The sequence below is a fragment of the Corvus brachyrhynchos genome, unplaced genomic scaffold, assembly GCF_000691975.1.
Source record: "Corvus brachyrhynchos isolate BGI_N302 unplaced genomic scaffold, ASM69197v1 scaffold31, whole genome shotgun sequence".
Classification (NCBI taxonomy): Eukaryota; Metazoa; Chordata; class Aves; order Passeriformes; family Corvidae; genus Corvus; species Corvus brachyrhynchos.
In genome coordinates, this window is record NW_008236196.1 from 1,805,399 (window position 1) to 1,826,616 (window position 21,218).

Genomic DNA, 21,218 nt, shown 5'->3' on the forward strand with positions numbered 1-21,218 from the left:
GCCTTTAGAGGAACAGGAATAGAAGTGGGTCCTTGCTGTGCACTGCCAACACTTCTGCCCTCTTAACCATGAGTTCTGCCACAGCTCACTCTGTTTTCCTCAGGTCGTAGGACCATAACCTACTCCTGTATGTTATCTTCTTTTCTAAAGTAGATGAACAACACTGAACAAGCTGATGGGAAACATTAAAAACAACAACTGCCCCTAGCAATCAGTTTTTCAGTGCATGATGGAAGAGAGATGTCTCATCTGAGTGCTGTAAAGATTTTTAGAATGCTGGTCTAAAAAATATGGAGATTGTTGATTGAGCATTCCTAGTTTAACACCCTTATCATGACCAACCAATAAGCATATTTATCCAGCGGATTCACTGCCGTGAAATTAAAAAGAATAGTCTTGTTTTGGTTTTCTTCCCATTTCAGCCCACAATAAATTTCTCTTCATTTTACTAGCTCTCTCACGCTGTATTAACGGAACTTTATGAAGTGTTTGCCAGGCCAAAGGCTAATCTAATTACATAGACTTTTCTGGACCAGATCCATTTGTCACAGACTATTTCAGTGACTTGGCTTCTGTCTGTGCATGTATATTTCTATAGAAAATGATAAAATCAATGTTCTCTCTCCCAAGCTGTGAGTTTCCATACTTTTACACACAGTCTTCTGAAAATGTTCCAAATGTATTTGAAAAAGAAAAAAGAAAAGCAAAAGAAGAAAAGTAAAAAACTGAGAGGTCATTTTTTAGCATGATTTCATCTGAGATTATTGTTTACACTGCAAAATTATTGTGTATCAAATAAATATTTCTCTGCCTGGGATAGTATTTAAAAATGTTCATTAAGACAAAGATGTAACTTCCTTTTCTCTTCTCACTCTTCCTCTTTTCTGTGATTCCCAGCTACTTAAATCAATACTTTTCTGCAGCAAAGCCAAATGCACAACAATGTAGAAGACTGGTACATGTGGTGAAGGACTCTAAGTGTGTTCTCAGATGGTCAAGAGAAAATCCACGTAGGTATGATGTGCTTCTTGAGAGTGTAAAATGTCTGTTGAGGGAGTCAAAAACAGATGTCAGGTTAGATTCATCCTTTTCCTGTTCTGGCAGATGAAACTCCATGTGCTGAGTCACATAACAGCCTGTTGTGTGCATGGGACAGCTGCACATCCACTCACATGGTGCAAGACCCCAGAGCTAGTCTGGGAAACATGTACTTCTCCAGATGCACCTCTCCTCCTCCTTGGCCCAAGACACCAGGCACAGCTAGTTAGCACATCAGTCAGCAGGGCCGAAGACAAGGAGGACACGTCACCAGGCTTCGAAACTGGGAGATGTAGTTTTGGCTGTAGGGGAGCTTGAGATGAGGTGCAGCTGCAGTCAGTCCTATATGCATCATAGAAGACTTGACAACCCTGCTTAAATCTCAAACCCTGTTAAAACTGTGACTCCCTCACCAACTGTTGATTCCCACAGAGTGGAGAGTCTATAGAATTCCTAAATAGAAGAAAATCTGGTTTACTGGGAACACCAACCTTTGAATGACTCAGCTAATTGCACACACCAAAAATCCTAAAAACCCCAAACACAAGTCATGTAAGAGTTATCTTCTCAGGTTCTTGAGAATATTTTAGCTCTAAGGCACTAAGTATTTCCCCATCCTCAGCAAGCGAGGTATTTCAGGCATTCATGTTGATGGAAAGATGGAAAGTTTTCTGCTTTATTACACAAAAACTTCAGTTAAGCTATTCAGCCACCAGCCCACCTGTATTCTAATAAAGTAACTTACTATTGCTTCTCCTGCTCAGCCTCTTTTTTGTCTCCCCATCTCTTTACCTTCAACCCCTAATAAGTTTGCTATAAATTTGATGACCAAAAGGGACAGAAGACAGCAAATGTGACAGTACCAGAGAGTAAACTGATAACAGGTTGAAGAACATAATGACATCTAGAAAAGGTGAAAGTGCAGATATTGCCAAAGAACCTGGCTTCTAGTACTGTCACCTTTAATAACTTTCATCTTGGTTTTTGCTAAAACTTGAAAATGAAACCATTCAACTCAGACAGCTTCTGCCGGCTGTCTGCCTGTCAGCCTCAGAGACCAATTTGGTTTCTGTATGACAACAAAGTCATTGAGCTTCTGAATCCAATATTCACACAGTACCCACAATACAAGGGGCTCCCAAGGTAGAGCAGCATACCTGGGAAATCTGTATTCCCACTGAACAAACCCAGATGGGATCACTGTGATAAAGGCATGCGAAGACCAAAGGAAATGCTGCAGGAGCGTGCCCCACTCCAAAAACTCTCAGGCAAAAGCAATGGCCGCCAGCAGGACGACAGAAAGCACACAAGAGCAACCCTGAAGCTCTTGCAACCAAGAACAAAAAACAGTGCTAAAACACATGGAAGGTTGCCTAGAGCCCCCATTATCCCTCATGTCATTCCCATGTGAAATGAAGCACGTGGGGGACTGAGAATATGATGCAGTACCACCCATCTGCAGACTTTCCAGTCTGAGGAAAGGGAAGGAGCAATCTGTACATCTTGTTTCTGGTAATGTTCAAGTTAATTTTGAGGCACATGCATCCAGCCCTAAGATACCAGGAAAAGCCCTGCATAGATGTCCCCAGGCATTATTCAGGTAATAGATTTTTAAAGTTTACTTGACTAAAGCTAAAGAGTGTTTTCTGAGAAGCCACAGCATACACAGATGAGAAACAAAAGCATTCTAATTAAAGGCCTTCTCCTCTTATCAGAGGATATTGGATTAGTGTAAACCACATCAGAGGAAACTAGTTAATCCGTGTTTGGTTGATTTGTACACTGGGGAAGCCAAGAGATTTTAGCAGTCACTATTATTTACAGCAGTAAATGTCAGTTTAATGACAGAAAATCCAGCGTTACTTTTTTGGCTGAATGATGAGGATTTTCTTGTTTCAATATGTACACTTTCTAACTCTCTGACTTCTAAAACAGTAGTATAAATATACTTTGATTTGTGATGTTAACTTCTAGCATATCCATGGCACATTAATTAACGGTGCTGATAACCTCCAGAGGCTTGCTAATAGGAACATGATGTAACAGACATGGTAAGTCATTTCAGGAGTACTTGAATTTCACATGACACCCTCTTAGTGGAGGGATGGGTTAGGAGAGGCCAAGATTTGCCTGAGATTGCTCTAGGATTACTGGGATGCATCCTGACACAACACATACAGTTAAGTTCAACAGGAAAGCATGAGAACTCTGTCATGTCCCACTGTATGCATAAGCCAGAACAGCCTATTCAGCTTTTTCTAGGCAAGCATACTAAAAAATAATGAGCACACATCTAGCCACACTCTTTGTTAAAATGAAAATGGGGTTCTTCGTTTATGGTCCCAAAGTTTCCACATTCCAGGTGGGTTGTTCCTGACCTTTTCTCCTTGGAACACTGTTTAGACAAAGAAGCCCTTGTATGTTTCACTAACCCTTACTTTGTACTAACTCTAGACTGGAGCTTTCAGGCTAGATGATATTTTTCCTCTTTTCTAAATGAATGCCTTGTTCAACACATTGTTGATACAGACTGAAGAGAGGTATATTATACCATAAGGGACCAGTTTACATGCAGCAATACACATTTTTTATTAATGCAATCCATCATTTACCTTATCCTCCCTCTGAAGAAAACAAAAGGATCAAATTTATATGTAACTGCCCAACACAGAGATTTTTGTAAGACTTGTTTATGAAATGAGAAACCAGTGTGGGAGCAAAATATAATTCATAACATACAAATACTTCCTAAAGGTACAATAAAGCTCATGGAATCAGCAGAAATAAAAAGCATTATGGGAGAAATAGTAGCAGATCCTCACATTAAAAGGCAGCAGAGAAAGGTCAGGAAGGGAGGGTAACAGGGAGCTGGTAGCATCACCCTGGCCCACACTGTGAGTAGCAGCATTATCTGAGCAGGGGGGAGGAGAATGTGAAGATTCTGTCTATGGTAATTCTGTTAAAATGCTGTTTCTAGCAAGCAGCATCTCAAATACCAGCTAATACAGACATTTGATATTGCAGTAATGGCACTTGCACCAATTACAGTTCTTTTGTATGCCTCTTCACCTAACTAGAGTTAAACTAAGTTCTACTTCTTCCACCTATAAAGAAAATTAGACAGGATACATCAGGTGCAAGCTACTATGATTTTAGGCACTAGATCTTTAGCAGGTGTAAGTGAGCACATATCAGCAGAGCTGATCTCACAGAACTTTGCCCTGATCTACTCAATCTTGTCTTCAGCTGTGTCTTAGGCATCTTCCTCCATTTTTATTAGAGTAAGGTTGGTAGGACTGCAGGGGGAAGCTCATGGGAGTGAAGACACAGACTGGTGTAAAAGGAAAGGTCAGAGTCCAAAAAAAGGAGACAACATGGAAGGCAGGCCTGAGATGAATGTGGGAGGATGAAAAAGTGGCAGTAAGTAAAACAACATGGATAGGTCATATCTTGGAAGCAAAGGCATAAGGCAATGAGGGGTAAGCTGTAGTGAGGGGCTGAATTCTGCAGTGTAAGAGTGGTATTGCAGTGCAGAAAACTAGAGACACTTAGTAAAAAGGGCTGGAAGAGTTAAATATCGAAGTCCTTAATGAACTCAAATTAGACTATAAATCCTTTCAGATCTCTCACCCATTGTGGTAATGATGTCCTGCCTCTTCATTTCACTGCAGAGACTACTTCTGCTTATGAGACTGTAAGCAATTAGAATAAGAGCCCTTTCACTGTGAAATACCTCAGAAGATACACAGATCAGAAAAGCAGCACACCTCAAAATACACACTTGTGCAACCACTATAAAGTGTGTAAGAAATGCAGTGGGATAGAATTTGGCAGCTGATGTCAGTTAACAGCAGAAATAGAAAAGATAAAAAGCAAAAAAACTATGAGGCAAGAGGATGCAGGCAAAATTTGTATAACAGAAATGGAATGGAAAGAAGATAGTGACCTATTTCACTTCATCAGGAGGTGATCACTTCTCTCGTTATTGGTGTAAGGACAAGCAATCCATACTTGATCCTGCTCTAAGTTTTTGTACTCTGGGCCTCCCAAACCTGTCGGGCCTGTGAAAACAAGTATTCTGAGAAAATAAGCAAAAATTTTAGGATAAAGTGACACTTTTTACAGCAGCATAAACAGGTACTGAATTCCAGCTTCATAGCACTGCTGTACTGTGGGCTGGCAGCTTTCAGAATGAGAAGCCTTTAGGTCTGGGGTTTGTAAGCAATTTGCCACACTTGTCATCCTTGCTGTATAAAAGCCTTTCCCAGAGGACGTTGTTCTAACAAAATTATCCATTGCAAAGGCCAGCAGCATGCTCATCGTGTCTCAATCAAGGCTGCATAAAGAGGAAACCATGCATGTCTATCATCTTTCTGACTGCAGACTATTCTAAAAGGCTAGTCCTTAGAAGCACCTAATTTCTCAGTTGGAAATTATTTCTCTTTGTCTGGCAGAAGCATATAGCAATGAACATCCTATGAGAACAATATTCCGAGGCTTAAAGCAGAATCCATGTAAATACATCAGTAGCATCCTTGTAACATCTCTGTGACCAAACAAAAGAAAAAAAATCCAAAAATTGTGTATTTGTGATATGAAGTAGCTGAAAACAACAACAAAAGAACAACAAAAGAAAGAAGATGAGCACAGCACACTGGTCCCTTTGCACCTCCATTTACACTTTTGATACTGCTCCTGTCAGTCTCCTTTGTTTAGCCTATCTTCCCTCTGCACATCATCATCCACTGTATTAAATACAGAGGAAAAAAGCTCACATGGTCAAGGAAAAGGAAGAATGATTTCCAAGGAACTCTTCATAATCACAATACTACCTTAATCTCTAAACTGCATTCTGTATCTGATTTACATGAAATTACACTACCTTCCCATTATCAGTTAAGTTCTTTCAGCATTGTCCCAACTGCTTGTACTGGCAATTCAAAGGAAAGAAAACCAATGAATTACAAGTAACATCCTCAGAGATCCACAAGTATAAGGGTCAGATGAGTATAAATGACAAAATACAGCAATTTGCACAACAATGACAAAGTTATTGCTTCTTCTATGCTAATGATTTATCTACCACGTTGTGTACTTTCTGCAAAGGTAAAGCTCTCATTCAGGCAAGCTCTAAGAATTTCCAGTTCATTCTTACTTTTCTTCCTTCATTCTTTTATGACATTTTTAACATCTGCTCAAAAGAAATTCTTCAAAGGGACCAGATCTGAACCATGATGACAAAGGCATGGAAGTAGGAGTGAAGCTGGGGATTTTTTCAGTCTGAATTGACAGGAAGATTCACTTTTCCTTATCTGTCTTATCTCTAAGATCAGTAACACAGAGACTAATTGGCTTCCTTATCGGAGGAAAGAAGCACAGGGAAAAGCATTTTTATACTATGGGGTTGCAACAGTCTTTATTTTCAAGCTCAGTATCATCAAATGCAAATTAACATCTCACTTTATATGAAGCTCTTGCCAGTCTACAATCCTCCTCATCCTTCCACCTCCTCCTGCATACTCTTGGAAGTGATGTGGTCTCTGGCAGCTATTTGGTTTGTGCAAATTAAAAGTCATCACTGCATGACAGAGGTGTTTTTGTTTGACTTCTGCATGCACAGGCTGGGAAGGTCTGATTGCTGGGTCAGCCTGCCCAATGTGCATAAATGAAGATTTATTTCTGGGGGTTTTTTGTCTGTTGTTTTTTTTTTAAATGAAATGACTTAAAAACTAGGAAGCTGCCATGTTGACAATTTTGTTCTCTAAACAGACCAGGTACTGCATAAACTGTATCCAGATCAGTTTACCTATTAACATACCTCAGCTGTATTTGACTAGGGCCATTTAAAGGGGCAAAAGGATTGTTTATTGTGAGTGCCTGTTTAATCTTGGGCTCTCAGTCAAGACTGCTAACTCACACACTGGTTTTCCTGATCTATTTGTCTATTCATTGAGAGACCACCAACAGCCTTCCCTCCGTGGCTCTGAATCTCTAGCTGTCTGAATTTAGAAAATATCAGGACTTAAAACTCTCCTTTTAATAAACTAGCTCTCCATTCTGCTTCCATTTTGGGATACAATAAAAGACATTAAAATGAAACAGGCTCCCATGGCCTCTTTCAAAATTTGATTTCTCCAGCATGGCATCGCTCTGAGAAGGGAAAGAACAGAATTCCTGTATATTCCCACACAGTAACAAGAAATTGCCAGAGGGACTTCTGCCCACTGTGTGGCAACTGCTGTCCTAAATAATCCTTAAACTCCAGTCACCACATGTTGCTCTCATGAGTGGTCTTCTTGGGTAGGAACAAGGACAGCAGATGTAGGTTTGCCGAGTGAGACAAAAGCAAGGTGCAGTTTATACTTCCATTCTTGAAATCCCAGCAGCAGAAATGAGGCGTTCATGAAACTATTTGCCTCCTGCTTGTGAGAGTCATAGCTGAATTTGGTTCAGGGAGTTTCTCAAAGCAGTCAATCTTACAGAGCTTTACATCCTTCTGCCTTTTATTCAAAATCTGTATTGATACCTAGTTCTAAAGAAATTCATTTCAGATGGTAACATTTACATGACAAATACTCAATTCAGCTTCTAATTCAGATCTTAGCTATTTGTTGCATTTCCACAATTTACTAAAACATAGCTCATTATGAAGTATAACAGGTCAAGTCTCCAGAAAGTATCAAAATAAAATCGATTACTGGTCCTTAACTGTTCATGGTTGGAGTTTTTTATCAGCTGGACTTTTGAACAACCATTACAAATTTGGACTAGAATAATTTACACCAAAACAAGTAAGCATGTTGCAATGTAAGGCTGTGTGCATTTGTCTCAGCCAGTAAGGAGGAAGATGCAAACACTCCTCCAAGGAGATGATCAAAAGGCATGGATGGGCAGCAGTGCTATAAGGATTAAGGTGTTGAGAGCAAGGGAGGGAGACAGCATGTTACTACAGTGTGGGAGCAGCTGGACTGGAAGCACAGGTCTGCTGGATGTTAAAAGAACAATGACTAATTAATTATAATTGTATCTTTTGTACAGATCACGACCAGCTGAACAGTTTCAGCATCCGAAAGTTCGTAGCAAGAAGCATGCAAAAGCCATTGCAAAATAGGTAAGTAAAGCTCATGTTCTTGCGAGGCAGACTGCCCCATGTCACTGCTCTAACCCCACAACTCACCCATTCAACATGGGTTGGCGGCCTTCTGATCGAAGGCTGTGGCCATTTAGTTTCACCGTTGGATTAGAGAGTCACCACTGGATTCCAAGTAGTCCTCACACAGAGCACCATTTGTGGTGACTGAGAAAGCACGAGTCAGTACTGGCTGCCACACTGACTTTATTTTCTTGATTAGCTCTTTTATAAGGTTACACAGGCGGATCCAACTTTGCAGCCAAATAAGTTATCATACATTTGTGCCTATTCACAAGCCGACTGCTCTTCCAAGTCAGCACGTACATACGTTCCTTAGTGGAGCTCTTCCAGCCCAAGGACACACACTCCCTTCTGAACATCTTATTCAGCTGGTCATGATCCGTACAAAAGATACAACTATAATTAATTAAATCATTGTTCTTTAATCATCAAGCAGACCCATGCTTCCAGTCCAGCTGCTCCCACGCTACAGCTCTGCTTTATCCATCTAGTCAGGTCATTTGATCCTGGACTAAGAAACAGACATGTTTACTTCATAGTGTACTTTTAAAAGATTTTCAAGGGGGGCAGAGTATTTGGCGAATAGTTTTCTATTTCACAGGAGTAAAAGAACCTCAACAATAAAGGAAAAAAAAAATTGTTCTATGAGGGTGCAAGCTAAACAGAAGTGAAAGGGTGATTGAGAGAGGTAAAGTATAACTTGCAGAGAAAGGAAAGCTAAGTGTTGTCCAGAGTCTGGTACCTAAGCTTCCCTTGCTAGCTAGAACATATCCTCTCTATCTGTGTTTCCATACTCTCTAGGACTACCCTCTAGAAGAGACAGGTTGATATAAATAATTGTGTAACATACACTAAACCCAGAAAATCACAAAAAACCCCACTGAGATACAAAAGGCTTCCTATAAAAACTCTTAGAGCCTCAAAAGTGTTTTCAGTTCTTTCAGAGCTTCCTTGAAAAAGTGAGGAGGAAAAAATAAGCACTGGGCATGTGCCTACCTTAAATATTTTCTGTCTAGACACTAACTGGGAAATCTGTAAGAAAATGTTAATTGCCTGCCTCTATGGTACTCTTTGTAGATCTGCTTAGTCCCCTGGCCAAGTCTCCAGAATCCTGCCCTGCGAGATGGGGGACACCAACAGTGCCTTAAAACAAGGACTGTCTCATAAACCTCTGTTTTGTGATTATTGCATGAGAATTTTGTAAAGGCAGACCAGACATATGAGAAAAGCAGTTTCAATTTTTATACCTCAGCTCTAGTTTTTGGTAATTTATTGCATATCTTTCCTTCTCCCCCTTTGTTTCCCTTTGGATGCAACAAAGAATGAAACATTTACTTATGTGTATGTAAATCTCGTCAGGGAAAAAAAGAAAATCCCTCCTGAACGGGAAGAAATGTACACATTTGAGATGCAGTGCTCAGACTGGAACAGGCACAGGTAGAAGGATTGCAGGTTCAGGAAAGAGGTCACCCAAGGGTACAGTAGTGGTGAGATCATCCCAGCTAATAGAGGTGCAACAGCAAAACTGAGATAAGCAGCATGAGATGCACGTCAGAGTCATGGACAGGTAGACGAAAAACATTTGTGAATTTATAGGGAGGAAACAAAAGGAAGATAATATGGATTTGGATTGATAGGCTTAATAGCATGAGACCAGCTATTATGGTTAATGAGTATCATGGACACAGATTTTGGGCAGGTTGTGTAAAACACTATGAACCCTGATAGTTTCACCATCCATATGAATTCATGTGCTCAAAGTGCTTCAGTGACCCAACCCACAAGATTAAAATGTTTCACATACTGTTTTTGTCAAGAGTAAGCACAGGTAAATGGAGTCTGTCCCCTGTCCACATTGGCCAGTGTATTTTACTTACTTTCACTGCTTCACCTTGAGCATGAAGCTGGTGAATTCACCTACTGTTATGTCCATCCCTGGTGCTCTAATCTACACCATTTGCCTTAAGTGGAGGTACAACCTTCATGACGAAGAGTGGTCAGCCAACAGTGTACCACTGTTTCAGAAGTTAACCCTCAAACTGTGCTGAACACTTACAATACTAATGTCATGCACAGAAAGTTCAGGATCAATGTGCATGTAATAGATCCTTTTGTCCTTGACACCCTCCACCTCCTCCTACCCCACCCCGAGTTTTGACTCATGCCATCCCCTCCAAAGGGCTTTCTTTTTCTCCCGTTACTGAAGAAACCAATATTTAAGTCTTTAATCTGACAATACATGCAGGATATTCCCGTGGCAACCAACTGTGATGAACTATTCTGTACAGTAGATTGAATTCTTCAGTAATAACAGTATTCCAAGGAGACAGTTTTTAGATTACTAAAACCATGTTAAAAGCAGGATTACATATGATTTACCATCTTTAACACCAAGCTCTAATATTGCTAGTTTCACAAATTATGTTGCTTTCCAGAAAAACAGTGAAGTAATAGTTGTGCTGCAGTTCTTTGCTAAGCTGCTGCTCCATCAATGTATTGTATGTTCAATCAAATGGTCTTCCCTTGATAGTTTTATCTCTCAGTGGGCCAGTACTGCTCAGATGCAGCTGTGTGAAATGACTGTGCATTGCACTAGCTTCAGTACTATTTCACTGAGAGCAGGATTTGAGTGTCCCGAAAATTGCTCAGCAAATAGGACTTGAAATCAAAGTGACAGCAGCCTCATGCCCTAAGTAAGGCACATTTTGGTACCCACCAAGGGACCGAAATACAGTTCTGAGTCATTACTTTAATTCTATGGGAAAGAATCATAGAGAGGCCTCAAAATCTGATACAGCCCTGACAGGTCAGTGACTGACAGACATAAGTAGTGCAAAAAATGACTAGGGGGTAGCACAATCATCCAGTACCATAGAACCTGGTACTCACATTTCTCTTTGCCCAACCCACCTATTACACCTGAAGAGATTCAGAGACTCTGGGGATTTCATGCCACTGCAATCCAAAAGGAGCTTACAAACCTCTGGGGAACAATCTGCATCCATTTGTCCTGAAGCCTGAATATCTGGCACTTGTAGTGTCTTGTCTGCCTTTATACTGTGGGATGGGAGTGGGAGGAGAAAATGATAAGAGATTTTTGTAGAGGAAGGCTAATAATCAAAATAGTTTTCTTATTCAGCATTATTAATCCCTACTGAATTAGATGCATTAGCAAAAGGTACTTCATTTCTTTGGAGATAAAAAAGAACAGTCTGAATTCTTGAGGAAATATTCTGCCTATTAGTGTCTATGTAAAACCATAGAAATAATGCTCTCAGAGATAAAATGAAGAATAAGAAAATAATAAAGGCAAATCTCCCTCTATGTGCTGCTCTGCAATTAACTGTTTGAAGCAATTCCAAATACCCTTAATCTCAAGAACTCTGCTTATCTGCCCATCCAGTTATTTTTAACTTGTACTTCTATTATTACTACTGCATTATTAATATACCCTGATAAGATAGGAAACAGCCTGGTGGTGTTCTGTTTCAGCAATGCCTTGCACGGCATAATAGTCTTTATGATGAATAACTCCCTCCCATCTGAGGAGATTCATGATTCCCTCTGCTCACAGACTACGAGGCCCTGGGGAAATCCTGTTTCCTCCCCTGTGTTGGTATTCCATTTCCCAAAAGCAGCCTGGGCCTCCTTGTGCTCAGCACACACTGTTATCAGTCAGGGTGATGCCTTCTCTTTCTGTGTGGCCAGGAGAGACGTGCCCCCCGTGCCTCTGTTGGAGCTTGGGCAAGCACAACCTCACCACTGCTCCGCAGAGCTGACAGTGGGCAATACTTAAGGGATTTTTTTGGGGGTGGGTGGGGAAGGGGGGAAGCAGCTTTTCTAGTCACACTGCTTCCAGAATCTGGGCTCAGGTGCTGCAGCCAAGCTAGTCAAGAATAGATTTTTACTGCAAATCAAGATTTGTATTTGGAGGAAACTCCAGCAATACTGAATGGTGGAAAGAAGGGGTAAGACATTTAAGATAATTACTCTTACACCATATGGTTTGAAGTATGCCATATTTTTTCGTGGGAAAAAAGGAGCAGGGAAGAAAGGATCAACAGTTTTTAAGGTTTCCCACATCTATGTTTCTCTAATAAGGTATGTGATGCTGTAAAGGTTATTGTACAGCTTTCCTCCTGACATTTTAATACACACCCCATTTTGCCAACACATTTTTTTCTGTCTCTCCTTCAGTATAAGCACTGTAAATTGAACAGATCTGTGGAAAAATCCAGTAGCAATTAATAGGGGTGAAAGCTGTTGGGATCAACAGAGTCTCACACACACCTAGAGAATTTTATGTAAAATGCTGCTATTTGTATAAGCATTTTCAATCACCACATAGGAGAAAAAAGATAATGCATTGTATTGGAAGATTGGAGTAAGCAAGAAAATGTATATTAGTCTGGATTAAAATCTGTGACAATATCTTAGGGGAATGTTGAGTTCTCTTTAAAAAAATCTGCTCATTTATAAAAAAAAGAAGTCTATAGCCAGTTAGCCTTACAATTTTTTCAGAAAACTTGCTTAAAACTCCACATATAGCTTTTTCCTGTATATTTCCACTGTACTGGTGGGGAGGAGGAGATGAATACACACACACACATTCACCTACATGTTTCTAGATGCAAATGTACACACCATATGTACAGTGAGAATTACATATACACCTGTCCATCCACACCCATCACAGGTGCACCCACTCCTTTCTTACTTCTGAGTGCTATAGGAGAGGTTTTGAGCCTCACAGGCCTTAACTATGTATTGAAATACCTCCTCATTTTTCATATCAATTTGATATGAAAAAAAAAAAAACTTTGTTTTTTATCTTTACAATATAGAAAGAGTCTACAATGAGAAATAGGAACATTGAAGTATTACTTTTCATACCTGGTATTTCATATCTCACTTTCCAATGAAAGATAATTTAACTGCTAATCACTTTGGCAACAATATAGAAAAGAAAGTCTATTTACATTTGGAAAATAAAATGGGATCTGGCTATCAGGAATCCAGATCCACTAATGAAATGTTTCCAAACCCCAAGCCACACTGCCTACACTTCTGGGAAGGATTCCTCCCTGGAAGCGATTTACTGGTCACATTACAGAGCAATGGAAATCTGGCCATCTGAGGGCCAGAGGCTCTAATCTAACAGGTGTGCACATTATGACCATCTTTACAGACCCACCCTGACAGAAGTACAACTGAACATCTCCGGTCCTTTACTCAATAAAGAGCAGTTTAACTTTGCTTCGATTGGCCTAAGGCCAAATGTGAAAAAGTCTGCTTGGTCCTTTTCCACGAAGGTCTGTCTGCTTTATGCAACCTGCTCAGTTGCATGCAGGTCTGCTCAACCAGACCTGGGTGCCGTATAGCAGAAAGCAGAGGATGCAGATGAGAGATGAAAGTACCTAGAACTTTCTGCAAGCACCTTGTTACTTGTATCTCACAGTAGCTGGCTCCTCTATTAAAGGTTCAGAGCAGAACACAAGAAGGAGCCTGTGTTCCTACTCAGGGAGAGATTCATTTCACCTTACTTGAGCCAGCCAAAATACAGATATCTCATTCTAAGGCAGCTGTCTGTGTTGCCTCTGTAATCAACTGAAAAAGAAAGGTACATCTAGTAGGCAAGTCAGCCCAATTCTCTCCTTTCCTCCACAAGAGGAATACATATGACCAGCCTAGATCAGAAAGGTAGTGATCACCTAAGCTAGCAACATGAATCACATCCTAAGGTGGCAATAATGGTGGCACTAAAGAGTGAAGAAAAACCTAAGAATATAATGACTCAAAACATGGGGATACATGCTTGTCATAACAGCACAAAATATGGATCAATGTCAATAAAGAGATATTCCCCAAAATGGGTTTGAATCCTAAGGGAAAAGGCAAAAAATGGTGAGACTCAATCAGAGGACATACATTCCAATGGTATTCTCAGTATTAAAATGCAGTTCATGTTGGCTCTTCCTCAGCTGAGCTAGTTATCTATTGAAGTCAGCATTGTACCAGAGAAATGACGTAAGGCCCAGACCTTTAGAAAAAGAGAAAGCAGAATAACCTTGCAGTTAAACCAGGAGGTTCAGACAAATCATTATCCCATGATGTTACAGCAGTGCTACAGCAGAGCCTCCTGCAGTGTCACCATCCCGCCTGCACCACTGCTCTCCAACACGTGCTGAGAGGAGTCAAACACCAAAGGAAAAGGCTGGGAGGAGAAGAGCTTTAGGAAATTTTAAAGAAAAAGGAATTGTAATAAGGTCTACAGCTGACTGCTCAAAGTACAGTGCCTGCTACTTGCCTAAGATCTAAGAAAACTCACCACGGTCCTGGGTTTAGCACACTGTCCAGTATTTAAACTCCTTCTTCAGCATTGGCTGAGAAATACTCTTGAAATTTTCAGTTCCTGTCATCTTGACTTTCCTGATTTATACTAATCTCTTCCTCGTGAATTTAAAAATTAATTTAATGAGGTAAGGCATGTAGAGAAGAGGGCAGGGAAGAAGAGGACATTTCGGGAAGTACTACCGAAAGTCTTAAAAAGGAAACGGAAGTTATTAAGCAGAACTATCAAAGTGCCCCAAAATATCAACCAGCAGTACCACCTGAATTGAAAAGCAAAGTAAATAAAAATACAATAGCTCAGAAAAACTTGGAGGAGATCAGTATTAAAAACAATGTTTTTATATCCTAGAAAAATCCAGTAATTTTCATTCAAATTGCATGTCCTTCAGAGATTAAGACTTTAAAATAGGTGGCCACTGTATTGTCATACTATTTCAACAACACAGGAATATGTTAAAAGCGTACTTACTAGGTGAGCAAGAGTAAAGGTTTCTGTGGCTTCATTAGGTGATCAACATTAAAACAGTCAAACTAATTGACCAATGTGAGCCTTGTGTATAAGGCCCGTAGCCAAGTAGGAGCCTACAAATTACGGTCATTCCTGCCACTAAGCAACTTGAATCAAGAAAAGAGTCAACTAGTATAAAATTTATAGATTGCTGGGCATAAAATCATATAATAATGCAGAGGGTGCTGGATAAATAAAGTCAGTTAGCAACATACAAAACCTAGTACCACCACCCTGAAGTGATTTGAGCAAGCTAATTTTCCTTTTGTTCACAGAAAATATCATCAAAATAGACCAAGGTAAACAATAAAAAACTAGACTTTTTAGCTCTTTTCCTGGGTGAAATGTACTATAAAAGAAACACAGAAAAAGATTGATTCTTCTAACACAGAAATAAAATGTCATCAAAGTGAGTTGAGGTGCAGCCTTTTTAATATTTTTTCTGTCCAGTCCAATTCCACCTGGAAATCTCCTCCAGCCACCTCTTGTGCTCACAAGTTCATCAGTACAATTTCTGAATACGCCTAGGAAGATGTCATTACAGGGAGAAACAGCATTTTCATTATTTCTTTGAGAAAAAAAAAAGTAATTTAAGGAGCAACAGTCTCTTGTCCATATTTGCTATCACCAATAGCTGGTACTCAGCTTAGGATACAAGTTTTTCTCTGTGATATATGGAAAGAGATCTTTTTTTCCCAAAGCAAAGAGTTTCACTTAAGGACTGTAAGTTACTCTCTAGAAAACCTCATTTTCTCTGCTGCAGTTTTCACACCACCCTCCCCACCAGTGAAGAGGAAGATGTCTGCTAGTTTGAAAGATGGCTTTATTTTATGGAAAATCAGCAGAGACAAAGGAATTAACAGAAGAGAAAGATAGGTGCCTACACTGGTGGAGCACTTCTAATGCTCCTAGTTTCCATGAAGTAGCAGCTTCTTAAAGCTTCACAAAGAGATGAAACAGTAGTTAGAGCTGTTCTTTAAGTCAGGGAAAATATGACTGCATATAAATTTCTTTAAAATACATGTTACTTTAAACCTCAAAGTCAACCAAGATGCAATCTGACAGGCTTCTGGCATGCCTGGGTTAGTACTTCCACATCCAGAATAAGCTTTACTTTACAGAAAGGCAAACTAAGTGTTCATAGAAAACATGATTGACAAAGGTGAGAGACTTTTGCTAACAGCAATTCTTCCAGATTCTAAAAACTTCACCTTTTACTTAAAGCAGCTTGAGCTTAAAACTCCTCCTAGAAAATCTCATCTAGCAGGAATCTAGGCAAAGTGCAAGAAAGCCTCCACCAGGTCCAAAGAGTACATTTCACAAAGAAAAACACAGTTCTGAGCAATTCTGACTGGAGGGCAAAAGGCCACCTGGATTTCATTCCAAGTGGAACTAACTAATTTGTACAACAATCATGTTGACAACAAAGATGAACACATATGTCTTCTTTAAATGCCTCAAGGGGTCATCCTCCCACCTTTCAGTAGCCATGGTAACTTTGGGGGAAAAAAACAGCTCTCACATAGAAATTGTTTTCTGTGATAAAGGGTTTAAAATCACTTTTGTCATCTATCCGTTAACTTTTGCCCCTGTACACCTGAAGGATGAAGAGAGAATCTCTGCTTTACAAAGGAAAGAGAACCCCTTCTCATTCTTTCTGGAAAAACCTTAAAGATGGTTGGCAGTGAAGTGAAATACAGAACATATTTTGCAAGTTGTGCTGGCTGTTTTGCTGACCGTAGCACAGGTTTTCATAAATGCCCGCTTAATATATATCCTAATGTTGACAAAAAAATCCTGACATCCATCAATCAGCAGGTCAAAATGCAAACTCTGATAGAGGTAAAGGAGGTTTCCTTTACCTTTTGGACTTAAACAAGATGCGAATCAATTTCATTCCCTTCAAATCAACTTTGCAAATCACATAAGTGTAAGAACATCTCTTTACTTCCCTGCACTGATACAAAGAGTTGACATGGCCACTGAAAACATCTTTTGACAAAGACTATTCACATAATGATTCATACAGGCCATAGCCAATATAATAGTTACTCATTATTAACGCCCTTATTGCAGTTATATAGCTTGGATTAAAGCATGCCAAAGACAGTGCAATAATTGTTGCTAGATTTAATGAAAAGTAAACAAAAACTATTTTAAGGCAGTGGACAGCTGAAATACTAGCAGTTTGTGAACCCAAAGCTTTGGCATATGCTTCTGTCCCAGGCAAAAGACTGTTGTGAATCTACTCACAAACCTGAATTGCTTGGGCATGAGAGATTTCTTCACTGTTACTTTTGGCAAATACTGTGTTGGTTTGGTAGACACACTTTCAGGTCAGACAAAATGTTCTGATTCTTCCTTATACAGTTTTATGTAAATGAATGTGAGAAAAAGATAAGCTGCAGACTTCTGTAAAGTGAATAGTAGATTTTGGGCTTAATTCAATCAAATACTGTGCTGTGATTCTTCAACCAGGCACCAAAAAATTATTTTTAACTGAATTTTCTTTACTACAGATCCTTGGCAGAAAGGTGTATGACTCAGGAGCATCTATCACACTGCCAACTTCCTGCGGCCACTCCTGCCATTTGGCTATGTTTTGGTTCCAATTCATGGCCCCTCCCAGCCAGTCTCCATGCTCAGCCCTGTACTTGATGCCAGAAGACCAGCTACCACATCTCTCATTCATACCACGTCACAGTAAACAGAATCACAAATTGCAGTTGCTTTTTTAATAGGTTGAAAAGACCACTTGAAGAAAGTTCAATGGTGACTTGCTTCTCCCTGGTAGAAACCTTTTGCATAGGGATTATTTTAGTGCCCAAGCATTGCTATTTTATTTTGAGATTAATAAGTACCAAATAACAAAAATCCACACCAAAAAAAAAAAATATATATATATATATAAAGAAAAGTAAACTAATCTCTGCCCAAACATAACAAATACCTCTCAGTGACAGAGGTTTATAAGACTACACACAGAAAAATAATAGATGAAAGAAAGAACAGAGACCACATCCATTTATTCTAACCCCCTGCCACCTGAAAACAACCTATTTATTCAGGCTGGCAGAAAATTTTTCATTCCAGCTGTTTTTCATGTCGAATGTGGGATTCAGCAAAACAACATCTTTCATAGAAAGAACATTTCAGATTTTCATCAAAAGTATTGGTTTACTTTTGATTTTGTTTGACAGAAAATGAAAGAGGAGGTGTAGAGGGGAGGACGGAGGAAAGCAGACTGGGGAGCAAATCTAAGCAAACCTTACTAGAATGGCCTTACAGTAGTTAATCTTAGTGCAGGCATGGAATAGCTCATTATTTCTGCACAGAAAGCCTTTTTGCTCTCTTTTTGGCTTATTGTTAGGAAGGAAACAACAGACTTAAAACTATGAGATTTGGGGAAAAATCATGTACAACCATCCAGAACAGTAGCACTTTCTCTCTGGGTAAACTCAGTAAAAGCAATCTGTTACTCAGAATATGATGATTCAAGGACAGCAGAGAGAGAAGAAATTATGCTTAAGCTGTAGCAGTTTATGGAGCAGGATTGTCACTCAGCCTGAAAGAAAACTCTCAAGAACTGACTGTGGGGATACCCCACTACCACTCAAGATCATCTCCCTCTACCAGCAAATACAAATCCCTGGATAAATTATGACCCATGAAAGCACCCCTGTTAATATATTTACAACAGAGTCACACCTTTTTATTTAGCATCAGGAAGAGCTATTTGGAAATGAGTGCAACAAAGAATCTGATCCTTTGCTTGTTTCACTTTGACAATGCAGTACTTCTGCCAGGCTCAGTGGTGTATCTAACATCAAAGTAAAATGCTGACTATGCAGTCCCACCATTTCATTATTAATATCATCTTCCTGCTTCTGTGAAGCTGAACTTCAGATTTCAAATAATACTTCTTCCAAAGTCCAGGCTGGCACAGTTTTGATTTGCAAGGCATTCTGTAATAAAAGGCATGAAGCATACAACCTGAATATATACTCTCTAATACTATACCCTTTTCGTCAATTTAGACACGTCAGCAGAGAGTTGTTGCCATTATCCATCCTAAATGCACTGCTAATTAACTTTTAAATATATTGATGATAGGCAGATCTTCCTATTTTAACTTTTAAAAAATTTATATGCCTACACATTACAGATGAGAAATTCTATAATTTTAAATAAATCATTGACATTAATTTTGCAATGAGAAGTAGAATCTTTGAAATTTCTAGTAGGAGTGAAAATATAAAATAGCAACTGTTTGCTTGCAAATTCATTTTAGAAAACTGTGAAATTAAATTTACCCTCAAAGTCTAAGATTTGATTTACTCAACTTCCTATCCTTCACATCTTGGATATCCCATCTCCCCTGGAAAACTGACAGCTCTCAAGCTGACACCGAGCCAGTAACACCCAGTGTCTGTGCCAGGGCTCACAGCCCTGCAGGAGTGAGCCTGCCTTCCAGGGAGCCCATGCACAGCTGTCCCCCAGAGTCTCAGAAATCCACAATCCTTGGCAACGGCCATCCTTCCAGTTCTGGTGAACCAGACTTTCCAGTAACAAACTGTCACCTTAGAAATTGCCCAGCCCACTCAAACCCAAAGGGAAATAAAGTTTTATCACACTGAGATTGCTGGTAAAATGCTATTTAAATACAAACCAGGAAAAAACCCTAAATTATTGAAAACAACATTTAGCTTCCCTGAACTCACTTCCTCCACATGAATTCATATTTAATAAATTTATACCCTTACAGAAAACACTATATGAGAAAAAATGCTGAGAAAAGTAACTGGTTTTATCAAAACATATCCCAACCACACTTTACAGAACACATATAAACAATGAAAATTTAAAGTAAATAAGCTGGAAATTCCATTACCTCATCTAAAGTTTTTCCAGTCTGACAGATAAATTACATTGTTATCCTGAAGTTATTTACTTATTGTGCCTCACATCTATTTTTGACATATTAAAATTAAAATTGTGCTACAGAGGTAAACTGATGGGAAACTTTGATGAAAGTATACAAGCTTCAGGTCATAATTATAAGGTGCCTCCTAAAAGAAACCAAAAAGGTGAAAAATGAAACTGGCTTCCAGAAACTGCAGGTTTTGCTAATGGAAATGTGGAAAAAATTTAATTTTCTCTAGTTTGACTATATGAAATAACCTAATTTGGTTTTCTGCTTTGAAGAAGCATGTGTGTCAATGTGTTAAAACCTCTTAGCTACTTATATACTCTGATAGCTTTGGGACAGTAAGTCTGAAGTGAAAAGAAATATCCTCCTTCATCATGTAGGCTGCAAAATTTTAGTTTTACTTGCATAGCTAGAAAGCCTGGACCTTGTTCTAGTACATGGTTTTGAAGAAGCCAATCACAGGTCTGTTTTGGAGTATTGCAAAACTGCTTCCCAAGCCCTCTCCACTGGAAACCAGTGGTGAGAGGAATAAGAAAGGCTCAAATCAGCTTGGAAAGTTCAGACAGAGCTATGTGTAGACCCTTTCCTTGGGACATATGAAAATAATAATCCGGAAAAGTGCTGACGCAGTCCAAGATGGGAGATGAGCTCCTGTTTCCAAGAACACACCCTTGATTATTCCTCAATGGAATTTTTATTCAGAGGTAACTCGTCCCAAGCACAGAAAAGTAAGACTCCTGAGAGAATGGCTTCTATTGTAAATCTATTCTGTAGCAACTTCTTATAACAATGAACAGGTTCCAGTTTACTCCTCTTTCCCCCACTAAAATCAGAATATGTATCCCTATTAAACTTTTATAAGATCATGACAGATTTCTACATTTTTTTTCCACCTACCAGGCCAGAGGAAAGGAAGGGAGCCCCATGTGGAGGGAATCTCTTTTCAAACAGGCATCAAACCAGCCATGAAAGTAATACCATTGTTCTTTGAAAGGAAACCCTGGAACTGCACAATATAAGAAAGCGAGTATCCAAAATCAGCAGTGAAAATTCTGAAGCCCATCCTATGCTCAGCAATCCTAGATCATACATTACAGTTTCTCCTCTGAACAAAAACTTTCACCAAATTCATTGTCACTGCTTAGTATTCAAGGAATATGGAAAAGCTATGCACACAGATGCTTGCATAAGAAACAACCTTGATTAAAGCAAACTGCTTTTCTCAGCAACTGCATGTG

The 21,218-nt window shown here is 39.4% G+C and overlaps 1 protein-coding gene across 1 annotated transcript in view; it reads right to left on the reverse strand.

The window, feature by feature from the left end:
* KIF26B (kinesin family member 26B) overlaps window positions 1–21,218 on the reverse strand; it is a 198,857-nt gene that overhangs the window by 86,522 nt on the left and 91,117 nt on the right. The window lies entirely within an intron of this gene.